General features: G+C 39.4%; 1 protein-coding gene across 7 annotated transcripts in view; it reads left to right on the forward strand.

Moving 5' to 3' along the window:
• Positions 1–12,261, forward strand: part of SPAG16 (sperm associated antigen 16) — a 766,854-nt gene that overhangs the window by 270,244 nt on the left and 484,349 nt on the right. The window lies entirely within an intron of this gene.

Genomic DNA, 12,261 nt, shown 5'->3' on the forward strand with positions numbered 1-12,261 from the left:
GCATTGAGGGAATGGAACATTAATCAAGGTTTGCTCATAGTGAATTAGATTTCCTCTTGCTTCATCTTGCAGGTTCATCTTGATTCTGATGTTGTTTCTACTGTGTTTCCCATATTGTCCATCGCTGCAGCTATGTCATACCCTCTCTGGTCTTTCCTAATCTAGCTTCCTGCACAATGTCTCTGTCCTGCAAAATCAGCAACTTCTGTCATCACAAACAAAATCTTGGGACATAGATCAGTTCTTTGAATCTGACGCTAATGTTCTGAAACCAGGTTTTGTAGCCAATTGGCTTTTGTCTTTGACCGTGTCAGCTTTGTTTGTTTTGGGTACCATGTCTTCATTGGCAGACAGAGGCCCTCTCATGCTGCAAGCCTGATACACGCCTCTTGGTAAAATATTTTTTTAATTTAGTAATTTTCTTGGGGTGTACAATGGGGTTGTAGTCCATGACTAGGGCTTCTAGGTACTACAGTAATACAAATAAATAATAATTATAATAGTTACAACCCGTGCTCTGTTTTTCAGTGTATTGTGGTGTTACGTGAGTTTTAAGGGGTCAGTGGAAATGGATTCTTATACTATTCCATTATCGCTCAGACAGCTTTTTTACATCTAACTACCTGCTGGTCCTGCACTGCTGATTTTTCAGCCCGGAATAAAGGAAAGGTCCAATAACCCACTCTTTATGACATGGGCTTTGGGTTCAGTACAGCTCTTGGTCTCTGGCCATTATTAAGCACCACAATTAATCCCCAGAAGTTCCTCCATCAGGGCTGTCCTCAGGCATAGGCAGCATATGTGGCTGCGTAGGGCACCTGAAAATTTGGGGCACTCCTGGGTCTTAGTAAAAAGAACAGGAGTACTTGTGGCACCTTAGAGACTAACAAATTTATTTGAGCATAAGCTTTCGTGGGCTACAGCCCACTTCATCGGATGCATAGAATGGAACTCACAGTAAGAAGATATTTATACATATAGAGAACATGAAAAGGTGGAAGTATCTGGCCACCCTCCCGCCTCTTCCTATCCCTGTTCTGACCCTTCCTGCAGGCTCTCACCACAGCTAGCTGCTGCAGCCTGGGGAGTCTTCCTCCAGAGAGGACCTAGTACTTAAAAGTGAAAAAGCCTTCCAGCCTGCCAGCCCTATTAGCACAACCCTGAAACTGTTAAAGAGCCCTTCAAGTGGTAATGAAGCCATTTAACAGGCATTTGCCAACCCCAGGTATATACTGTCAATTTCTGAATGTACTGACAAAAACAGTTGTGCATGACTGTAATATTTACTCAGAACATGTTAGTCTACAGGACCTTAGTTTAAAATTTGCTTTAAAAATATTTCATTAGTGTGTTGCTAAAGATTATGAAATCACATCTCTAAAAAATCCTTGCATAGATTTTTAGATGCACAGTCTGAGTATTCATCTTTAGCCTTAAATGCTTGGATCTTCAGACATATAGCGTTTTAAATAAATACTTCAAAAGACCACCTTTATCTAAAATACAAATGTGAGCTCAGGTTGCCATCAGGCATAGAGGCTCCAGTTTAATAATACTGCATAGGGCCCCATAATCCTAAGGACGGCCCTGTCCTCCATGATTGTGCTCACATTAATGAGTGAAGATATTTAATTGCTCTATGGGCAGCTTCTGACTTCTCATAATTCTATTCATCAATTCATGTCCAGTGTTGATCTTCGAAATTCACGTAAGATTCAGAGAATCAGCTTCTTTTCCTGTGATATCCATCTCGCATTTGTATTTTCATTACTCCTAGATTTGCTTCACTCCTCCAGTGCAGAATGGCCTCCCAGATGATACACATTTCCTGGTCACATTCTGTTCAGGCATATGTAAATCAGCAGTAGTACTGGAAAAGCTTTATGGAATATGAATAGCTGATAGTTGTTCCTGTATTGCATTCATCTCTGGAAAAGGATCCGGAATTTTATCTCTCTGAAGCTAGTAGATATCAAAAGTTTATTCAGAAAGAAAATTTGGTCAGTTATCTTCTATAATCTTCATAGCTGTCCTTATCACTATAGTATCTGAGCACCTCTGGTCCTCTTTGTTAGGGGGGAGGGATAGCTCAGTGGCTTGAGTATTGGCCTACTAAACCCAGGGTTGTGAGTTCAGTCCTTGAGGAGATCACTTAGGGATCTGGGGCAAAAATTGGTCCTGCTAGTGAAGGCAGGGGGCTGGACTTAATGACCTTTCAAGGTCCCTTCCAGTTCTAGGAGATTGGTATATCTCCAATTATTACCTTCCAATAGTGTGTTAAACAATGTGACTAACATCTGTTGTTTGTTTTTTCTCTCATCCTCTCCCTAAGAGGAGAAGTGTGTGTGCAGTGGAGTGTTTTGGTTTGATTTTGAGGATTTTTTAAAACATACAGGCTGCTCTGTGTTTATATTGGAGAAAGCAAGGTCGAAGAGGAGTACATTTCTCTTGGACCAGAAGGTGATGCGCTTTGTGGTGGTCTTTAGTTATTAGATCAAGAAAGCTCTGTCTCCTGCTCACAGGCGCATTATTCTTATGGTAGAAAATTCAATTTTGCCAGAGAAGTGGAACTGTTGACATATGTTTATGTGGTTGTTGGGTGGTCTTTTGCCTTTTCTTCCACTACTGTAAACCAATTTTTAAACTCACACAGTAACTCCTTTTCTCTAGACTGTACATTAGCAGAGGTCTGCACAACAGCCACTGGAGCTGCATCATTTCCCCAGTGTGTATGTACGTGTAACTGGTTAAGAGAGTGCTATATTGTATATAACACTTTCTCCTGTATCTCAGCACAGGCCAGAGCTCAGTCTTGTCAGAAGGGTAAAAAACAGTATTCATAGAATATCAGGTTTGGAAGGGACCTCAGCTAGTCCAACCCCCTGCTCAAAGCAGGACTAATCCCCAGACAGATTTTCACCTCAGATCCCTAAATGGCCCCTTCAAGAATTGAACTCACAACCCTGGGTTTAACAGACCAATGCTCAAACCCAGGGGCAGCTCTAGCTTTTTTGCCACCCCAAGCACAGCAGTCAGGCTGCTTTTGATGGCTTGCCTGCGGGAGGTCCACTGGTCCCGCGGCTTCAGCATACCCACCGCCGAATTGCCGCCGAATGTGTGGGCCGGCGGACCTCTCACAGGTGCGCCGCCGAAGGCTGCCTGACTGCCACCCTCGCAGGGACTGGCAGGGTGCCCCCCGTGGCTGCCGCCCCAGGCACACGCTTGGAGCGCATGTGCCTGGAGCTGCAGCTGCTCAAACCACTGAGCTATACACAGAGCTAAACTGCTGAGAGTGCCATACAGTTGTGTGTGTGTATATATATATATGTTTGCAACCAGCATTTGGAATACTCATGAAACCTTTTCTTAAACAGCTAATATGCAATAACTCCATTGGTGTTTTCCCACACAAATTTCCCAAGTTTATTGCTGTTGCATATGTTTGTCAATGCAAAGGTATATCTTAGCAGGCACACATTCACACATGCCCCTCTGATCGTCTCACCTCTCTTTTGACTAAAGAAAATCAATAGCTGCAGTGCAAGTGTGTGTGTTACATGTGAGCTTTGCACAATAAGTTTTGACCTTGGCTCTTTTCAGCATTTGGTAGGACTCTGCATGATAAATGAATATATTTTGACGAAGTCCTTTATTTTCAAAGGGTAGGAAAGTTGCATGCATCTACATTGTTGTGCTGATATTTTGGGTTCCTTCGTCATTCCTGGGAAGTTAAAAAAGGCTTTAGTGTTTGTGATATATTATAACTGCCTGACCTTCCTAGGCAAGCAAAATAAGTTCTTTCCACTCTAGAAAGATACAATTTTCATCTTTGCAAAAGACACTTTCTTTTTTGGACTTCAGCACACATCCTTTTAGAGGAAAATAAAATGTCAAAGAAAAAACATGGCAAGAATATCTTTTGAACATGTGAGGAATATAACAAGTAAAATAGAGACTGTGCTCTCTTCATTAAAGCAAGAGACTGATAATCAGGGATATGTGCCCTGATTCTTCATTTTGTGGGTCTGTCTGCACCCTTGTAATTAAAAAAAAAAAAAGGAAGGGAGAGTAAATATATGTGATGGGGTGTTCACCCCACATGAGCCCTGAAGGGGCTCAGAGGGGGCTGTGACGGGTTGCGTCACAGAAACTCCCTCAAGACTGTCACTAGATGTGCTGGGATACAGTGTGTTTTGCAGTTTTCTTATTTCCACCTTTGTGTGTGTTTATTTTTTTTGTCTTCTTAAAATCAAAATCAGACTTTCACAATGCCAGCAACGACTCCGGCCCATCTCTACTAACTTCTTCTCTCTCCCCCTTCAAAAACAGTTAATACCTAAAAGACTGTCAAGCAGGGTTTTTTCCTTCTAAAAACTCTCTCCAGCTATTATTTATTTGATACTTACAATTCAGATGCCTTAACTATTTTCCTTTATTTTCTGTATCTTTATTAAAAACATCTTTTAAAAAAAAAATGATGGTGTATTTGCCATGGTACTACGAAATCTAACCCCAAACCTTGTTTAAAACTGTTTTATGTTAAACAACTGGATTATGTTAACACCTTTGGACCATATGTCCCACCAAAATTCATATAACAGGGACTAAGTGTGTTTAGCTTTGTGTTTGCCATTAGGGATTATGGTATATCTGGTGCATTTGTATTTTATGTCATGTGTAAATAAGAACAAAGTTTCATGCTCTCTTTTTTGAAGAAAATCATATATATTAAGTTGTTAAATGGAGTATCACCAAGCTAGTAATGCCTTAAAACAATAGCATAATGAAATGCTGAGTCTTTGAAAGAATGTAGAGGCTTAGACTGGTGTCCTGTGATATAGTTTAGCTGCACATAAAGGACAAAGTTTATTCTTTCACTATTCTTTCTTGTTCCTTCCAACTGAAGAGAACTGTGGATTAAAGGTAGATCCTGGTAAAAAGTGTGCTCGTCATTTTGTGCCCTTCACTTACCCCATGAACTGTCACATTATTTAGGCAAGGAAGGCTTCATAAATCAAGAGTAAATTTCCCAGTGGAAATAACTTTTTCACAGGGAAAACTTTTTCTTTTGTCATTTAAGCACATCATAATATTTATTACATTGTTTAATAAAAGTAGCAACATATGCGAGTAATGTAAATGAAAAGACACAGTCTTGTTCTTTAGCAAGTTAAAGTGGTAACATCTATTTTCAGGTTACAGGGTTGTTATTTCTTCATAATAAGGTACATAGGTGTGAGAATACAATATACCGTAGTAATATAAAATGTGTAAATTTTTGTGCACAACTAGCAACTTCATAACATTTTCAGCCATGCGTGCCCAGAATGCCAATGTTTCCACACTCAAAAGTCAAAACCAGTTTTTTTTATCATAGTTTGTAAAAAGCCCTTACTCCTCATTGAGGACTCTGTGTGTATGCTGAAATTCAGTTTAGCTGTTTTTTGTCATTTCATTTTTTAAAAAGAGTGGATGTATTAATAATGGGGAAGTTTCTTCTGTTTTTTGTTTGTTTGTTTTGTTTTTGTTTTTGTTTTTTTTATTCTCCAGTAAACCAAATAGCTTTTTCTCACCCCTCTAAAAAATAAACTTAGAGCAGAGATCAAGGATACAGATGCTCAACCCAAAAATATATTTTTGGGGAAAATTATGATCAGCTGAAAAAAAGAGGAATAATTGTCATGGCTTCTGCAAATTTAAACTATAATAGTGGTCACCACATTAAGTAACTGTTACCCAGGGATTTTCACACTGGAGCAAACCTGAAAAAGAACATTTACACACAAAAAAGTACTTAGTATATTTATCTTTCCCTCTTTTTGCTATTTATTGAAGTTAATGTTCCCTTATTAAAGTCTTTCTCCCTCCCAATTAATCTTTTCCTTTTTGTTGTTCCTGCAATGAAGTCATAATTGTATATATATATTAGCTCCCTTTGTAAATCGCTTTAAGATCTACTGGTATAAAGCACTGTATAAGGAATCGGTATTATTATTATAGTTAAGAACCATTGTCTGTGTCCCTGGAAATTTTTATAATGTGACTAATTTATCATTTATAATTTAAAGCCTCAAACCTACAGTGAGAACTGTACTAAATTAACAAGGTTACAAAGTAAAGGAATTAAATTAGCCCTGGCCTATACTACAGAGTTAGGTTGATGTAAGAGCATAAGGCAGCTTACATCAACCTAACTCTGTAAGCGTCTACACTAAAATGTAGCTCCCACCTATGTAACTCGCCCACTACACTGATCTAATAACTCAACCTCTGCAAGAGGCATAGCGCTTAGGTCAATTTAGTTAGGTTGACGCAGTGTCGGTGTAGACACAGTGTTGCTTACATTGACTGTTGCTGTTTTTCAGAAGCCTTCCCACAATGCCCTACACTGACAGGTAAATCCGTGCAAACGCTCCTGGTGAGGACGCGCACTGCTGACACAAGGAGCAAAGTGTAGATATGCAATAGTGATTTAATTACTGCGGTGGCTTTACATCGACTAAATTAGGTCGACTTAATTTTGTAGAAGCAGCAAAGAATCCTGTGGCACCTTATAGACTAACAGACGTTTTGCAGCATGAGCTTTCGTGGGTGAATACCCACTTCTTCGGATGCACTTCCACGAAAGCTCATGCTGCAAAACGTCTGTTAGTCTATAAGGTGCCACAGGATTCTTTGCTGCTTCTACAGAACCAGACTAACACGGCTACCCCTCTGATACTTAATTTTGTAGTGTAGACAAATCCATAGTGCTTGTGAAAGATTCTGAGCTAGCTGCCCTGGGAACTGAAGTTCTCTTATCAGAGACAAAAAGAGGACAGGCATTGGCAGTGCCAGCTTCCCCATAGTGCCTCTCCAACGGGCTTCAATACTGTTTTGGAAAGACCGCCTTTTAAGATACAAAAGTTCAGTCTTGATGTCCATTAGTTGTTGAGACTGGTAATCTCAGTCTAGCTGTTGGCAATTCATGTTACATTCAGTGGACTACAGACGAGACCATCGTGGGTAAGGATGTTCAGTCTCTTTCAATCCTACTTAGGTCTGAAAGCTTGATCTAGAGGTGAAAGGCTCCATATCCCATTACCAATCTTGTGCGTTTTACTGTTAACATCTTTGATACTGTCAGTGAAATATCAACTAATGCAAAAGGCAGTGACTAACGCGATGTGACAACTATTATATTTGTGCTGCACTAGTATTTAAATGACAAACTGAATACTATTCCTATCACTTTGAGGCATATTTTGTCTCATTCAAAATATCTGTGACTAAACTGAACGTTCCCTGTCCTAACTGTGGTATTTAAGTTACTTCACAATGAAATGCCATTACTTGCAGCATTTATGACTATAAGATGCTAACATTTATGAATTTCTAAATTTATTTAGTAATTCAGTCATAGATTTTCTGAATACAATTTACTAAATAGATGACCTTTATATAGGAGTTATTCCTTTAGTAACTAGGAGCTATTTACAATAATTTAAAAACTTAAATTGCATAAGAGTCTTGCAGTGCTATAATTGGAACATTCTAAAATGAGGAATTCTCAGCATTCACATTTTCAGCATTATAATATTTAGCTGTAGAACAGCCATTTATTAAGTTCAAGTTTTCTGAAATTCGTTCCTAGTTTTTGTTGAACCTATAAACCCGTTGACAAATGGATATCATTTGAATAACTTTGAACAATACACTGCATTTTATATTACTGAAGACATTTTGAAAATGTTTGTCACCATGTTACAATAAATGACATGAAACAATTAAAAAATCAGTCATTAGCATTAGTTATTCGATTGCCTAATATAGGGATTTTATTCTCTTATTTTTTTTATTTAAAGTTTCATGTGCCAGAAAATATCAACTCAGACATCACAAGAGCAGCTGCAGCTTTAAAACAAAGAAATAGCAGTACAGCTCTGATATATATATATATATATATATATATATATGTCTACACAGTACAGATTTGTGTTATTTTGTTCTTTGATGCAGTATGTGAATGTCACATTTGACCGTAGGATAGCCAAGCACATGGGCTGCTGCACTACAGTTACAAGCTGCTTGTTTTTTCCACAGAAGAACATTTTGTGATTTGAAGAACCACACAGTACTTACTTAGATCTTTTTGCAACCAAATGTTTTTCTTTTCTTTAATTATAGAAAGAAAATTCCAAGATATTTAAAGCAGGGCTGCAGCCTCCTGAAAAAATATTGGAGCAGACCAGGAGTGAGAACATATTTCCCGTTGATGTTCTGATGTACACATCAACAGGATAATTGTCATTCCTCTCATCCAACTTTTTCTCATAGATTTTAAGGCCAGAGGGAACCATTATGATTAGCCAGTCTGACCTCCTGCGTGATACAGACTATAATTTGTGGATGATCTCGAGCGTGTTTTATAAAGATATGCGCTCTTGATTTAAAGAGTTCAGGTGGCAGAGGAGTCATATTTTTTTACTGTTTCCCCCACTCCATTGTTGTGCCTAAGCATAGAAATTTAAACAGCTTGTCTCATCAGCTTCCATAAACTGCTTTAACATCTCCCTGATCATCTCTTTAGTTTTGTATCCAGACAGGTCCACGCTAGAACATAAGTCGTAATGCCACATTTCATACGTTCCGCACATTTTTAGCCAATAAGAAAAGAACTGAAGTGCATGTTCCCATTAATCCATATAGAACAGACCTAAAGATAATTAACTACTTTATTGCTTCATTAAAATAACACAGTGTAAACCTGGCCACCTATATTAACTCCCTGCCCATGTAAACAAGTTATACCGAGAAAAGAAAGAGACACATTTCTTTTTGTTTTTACAGTTAAGCCTCTTAGGCAGTGTGCTGTTTATTTCAGTAACTCTCTACTGGGAATTGTCACTAACAGAGTCCATAGTCTCTCTAGAACTTGAAGACAGTGTAACATGAGGATTAGGTTGCAAAGCCTCTAGGCAAACTGAAATTATTTCTTCATGACTTGTAGTCAGCAACAGTGTTTTCAAGGTCTCGGTTATTGTCACACACTTAAAATGTTTCTACTTGTCAGAATATTTTTTACTAGTTTGAGAAGTATTTCCTCTGTGTTTAATAGACAGGGCCGCCCGAGGGGGGGAAGGGCAAGTGGGGCAATTTGCCCCAGGCCCCGGGCCCCGCAGGGGTCCCCAGAAGAGTTTTTGGGGTCCCTGGAGCAGGGTCCTTCACTTGCTCCGGAGGCCACGGAAAACTCTCATGGGGCCTGGGTCCCTGGAGCTTCTTCCGCTCCAGGTCTTCGGCAGTGGGGGGTCCTTCTGCTCTGGGGCGGAAGGACCCCCCGCCGCCGAATTACCGCTGAAGACCGGGCTGCACTTCAGCTACGGGTCCCTCTTCGGCAGTAATCAGCGGCGGGGGGCTCCCGCCGCGGGTTTTGGGGCACTTCGGCGGTGGGTCCCGGAGCGGAAGGACCTCCCACCGCCGAATTACCGCCGAAGCGAGGGCCCCCCACCGCCAAAGACCCCAGGCCCCCAGAATCCTCTGGGCGGCCCTGTTAATAGAGAACACTAGTATAATCAGTAAAAACTTTCTAACCAATATAAACTTTGTGTTCACACTGTGCTGATTTATGTTTCTTAATCACTTATGCTGTAAGACTTAGTTCCATTTTTATTACATCCCTTATATACCTTTCTTCCCCTTCCCTCCCTTGTATAGGACTGAATGCACAATCTGAATTTACTGTTTTACTTTCACATTTTATTATTTTTCTACTCGCATTTTACTTTTTCTTTTTCCTTTGCTACTTATATTCTATGGGAAGAAAATGGGAAGAAAATCTGGTTCCAAGACAGTGTTTAAAAATAATTAGCAGAATTTTTGTGTAGTGTTACTTGAGGAATGGCACTGTAATATAAAATATTTGCTACAAAATGGCTTACTGATATACCTACATGATTAACATTTTTCTTTTTTTTTTAACGTTTGGAAAAAGCTCTCTTCTAACCTGTTTGTTTCAGGATAGTGAATAACAGTGCTAATATGCTTTGTAATATTTAGGAATGTCTGAAATTCCTGAATTCTCAGTTGAGACCTATTGTTTAATAAGTCTTATTTTGGAATCTGTTTTCAGCAAACCATTTTCTTCAGCTTCAGTGGTTTTGCTAAAAGTGGTACCATTTCAAGCCTCTAGACACCTTGCATATGCATCAGCAGTTAGGGGAGAGGTTAATATGTCTCTTTCTGCAAGTCAAAATGAATCTGTTGCTAGTCTTTGTTCCCATTGACTTGGATGGGACGATGCAGTGACAGGAACATTAACATGGGCCTTTGAACCATATTGTACCATGCATTCAACAACATTGTGTCATGAGCCAAACATGGCTACCGAAAATAGATTTTGCTAGGAGATAATCTGTTCCAGGGTGGTTTGCATTCATTGTGGCAACATCATATGGAAACCTCACAGTATACAATTATTCAGCTATCACCTTGTCTTTTCAGGTTGCATATGAGTGGTGGGAGGAAGTGTAGGCAGCAGGAAAGAGAGGAGTTAAAAACCCATCAGCCTGAATCAGCAAAGTGTAATACAGAAGGCCTCGGACCAAACAGGGTATAAATTAGGTGGCACAAAACAGTAAGATAAGGAATATGAAACATTTAGACATAAATAAGCCTCATTTCCAAAATGTATGGAATCCTGGGGTTTTATGTAGAAAAAATTAAGATTTGTGCAATTTTCAAATTTCAAATAGGCCCAATTCTATTTAACATATTCATAAATGATCTGGAAAAGTAAACAGTGAGGTGGCAAAATTTGCAGATGATACAAAACTAGATAGTTAAGTCCCAGGCAGACTGCGAAGAGCTACAAAAGGATCTCTCAGTTCTGGGTGACTGGGCAACAAAATGACAGGTGAAATTCAATGTTGATAAATGCAAAGTAATGCACATTGGAAAACATAGTCCCAACTATACATATAAAATGATGGGGTCTAAATTAGCTGTTACCACTCAAAAAAGAGATCTTGGAGTAATTGTGGATAGTTCTCTGAAAACATCCACTCAATGTGCAGCGGCACTCAAAAAAGTGACTAGAATGTTGGGAATCATTAAGAAAGGGATAGATAACAAGACAGAAAATATCATATTGCTTCTAGATAAATCCATGGTACGCCCACATTTGAATACTGCATGCAAATGTGGTCACCCAATCTCAAAAAAGATATATTGGACTTGGAAAAGGTTCAGAAAAGGGCAACAAAAATGATTGGGATATGGAACGGCTACTGTATGAGGAGAGATTAACAAGACTGGGACTTTGCAGCTTGGAAAAGAGACAACTAAGGGGGGATATGATAGAGGCCTATAAAATCATCACTGGTGTGGAGAAAGTAAATAAGGAAGTGTACTTTACTCCTTCTCATAACACAAGAACTAGGGGGCACCAAATGAAATTAATAGGCAGCAAGTTTAAAACAAACATAAGGAAGTATTTTTCACACAACGGACAGTCAACCTGTGGAACTCCTTGCCAGAGGATGTTGTGAAGGCCAAGACTATACCAGGGTTCAAAAAACAACTAGATAAATTTATGGAGGATAGGTCCATCAATGGCTATTAACCAGCATGGGCAGAGACGGTGTCCCTAGCCTCTGTTTGCCAGAAGCTGGGAATGGGCGACTGGAGATGGATCACTTCATGATTGCCTGTTCTGTTCATTCTCTCTGGGGCACCTGGCCTTAGCCACTGTCGGAAGACAGGATACTGGGCTAGATGGACCTTTGGTCTGACCCAGTATGGCCGTTCTTATGTTTCAGAAATCAGGAGGAGCTTCCAAATAAAACAATTATCTTACAACTGGATACAATTGATTTCCTGTGGGTACGATTGGCCTGTTTATCAAGTGAAACGTCAGTTTGTCCAAAAAAAAATGCTCCCATTGCTAGGTTGTTCTGTCAAATGCAACATTAAGAGAATCAACAGATTTCCAACTTCATGAACATTGCTTACACAATCACTAATCTTGATCTCAGCCTTAGATCATTTGAAATACTTTACAACTTGCCATCTGAAAATGGCCTTCCTCTTTGATCAAAACTATATTATCACTCATGTAACAAAACACTTCTGTGAGAGGATTTCACTCATTAAAGATGATTCCCAAGTTCAGTGCCTCTCAACCTTTCCAGACGACTGTGCCCCTTTCAGGAGTCTGATTTGTCCTGTGTACCCCTGAGTTATACTTCACTTAAAAACTACTTGCTGACAAAATCAGACATAAAA

Source organism: Mauremys mutica, chromosome 10 (genome assembly GCF_020497125.1).
Source record: "Mauremys mutica isolate MM-2020 ecotype Southern chromosome 10, ASM2049712v1, whole genome shotgun sequence".
NCBI classification, from domain to species: domain Eukaryota; kingdom Metazoa; phylum Chordata; order Testudines; family Geoemydidae; genus Mauremys; species Mauremys mutica.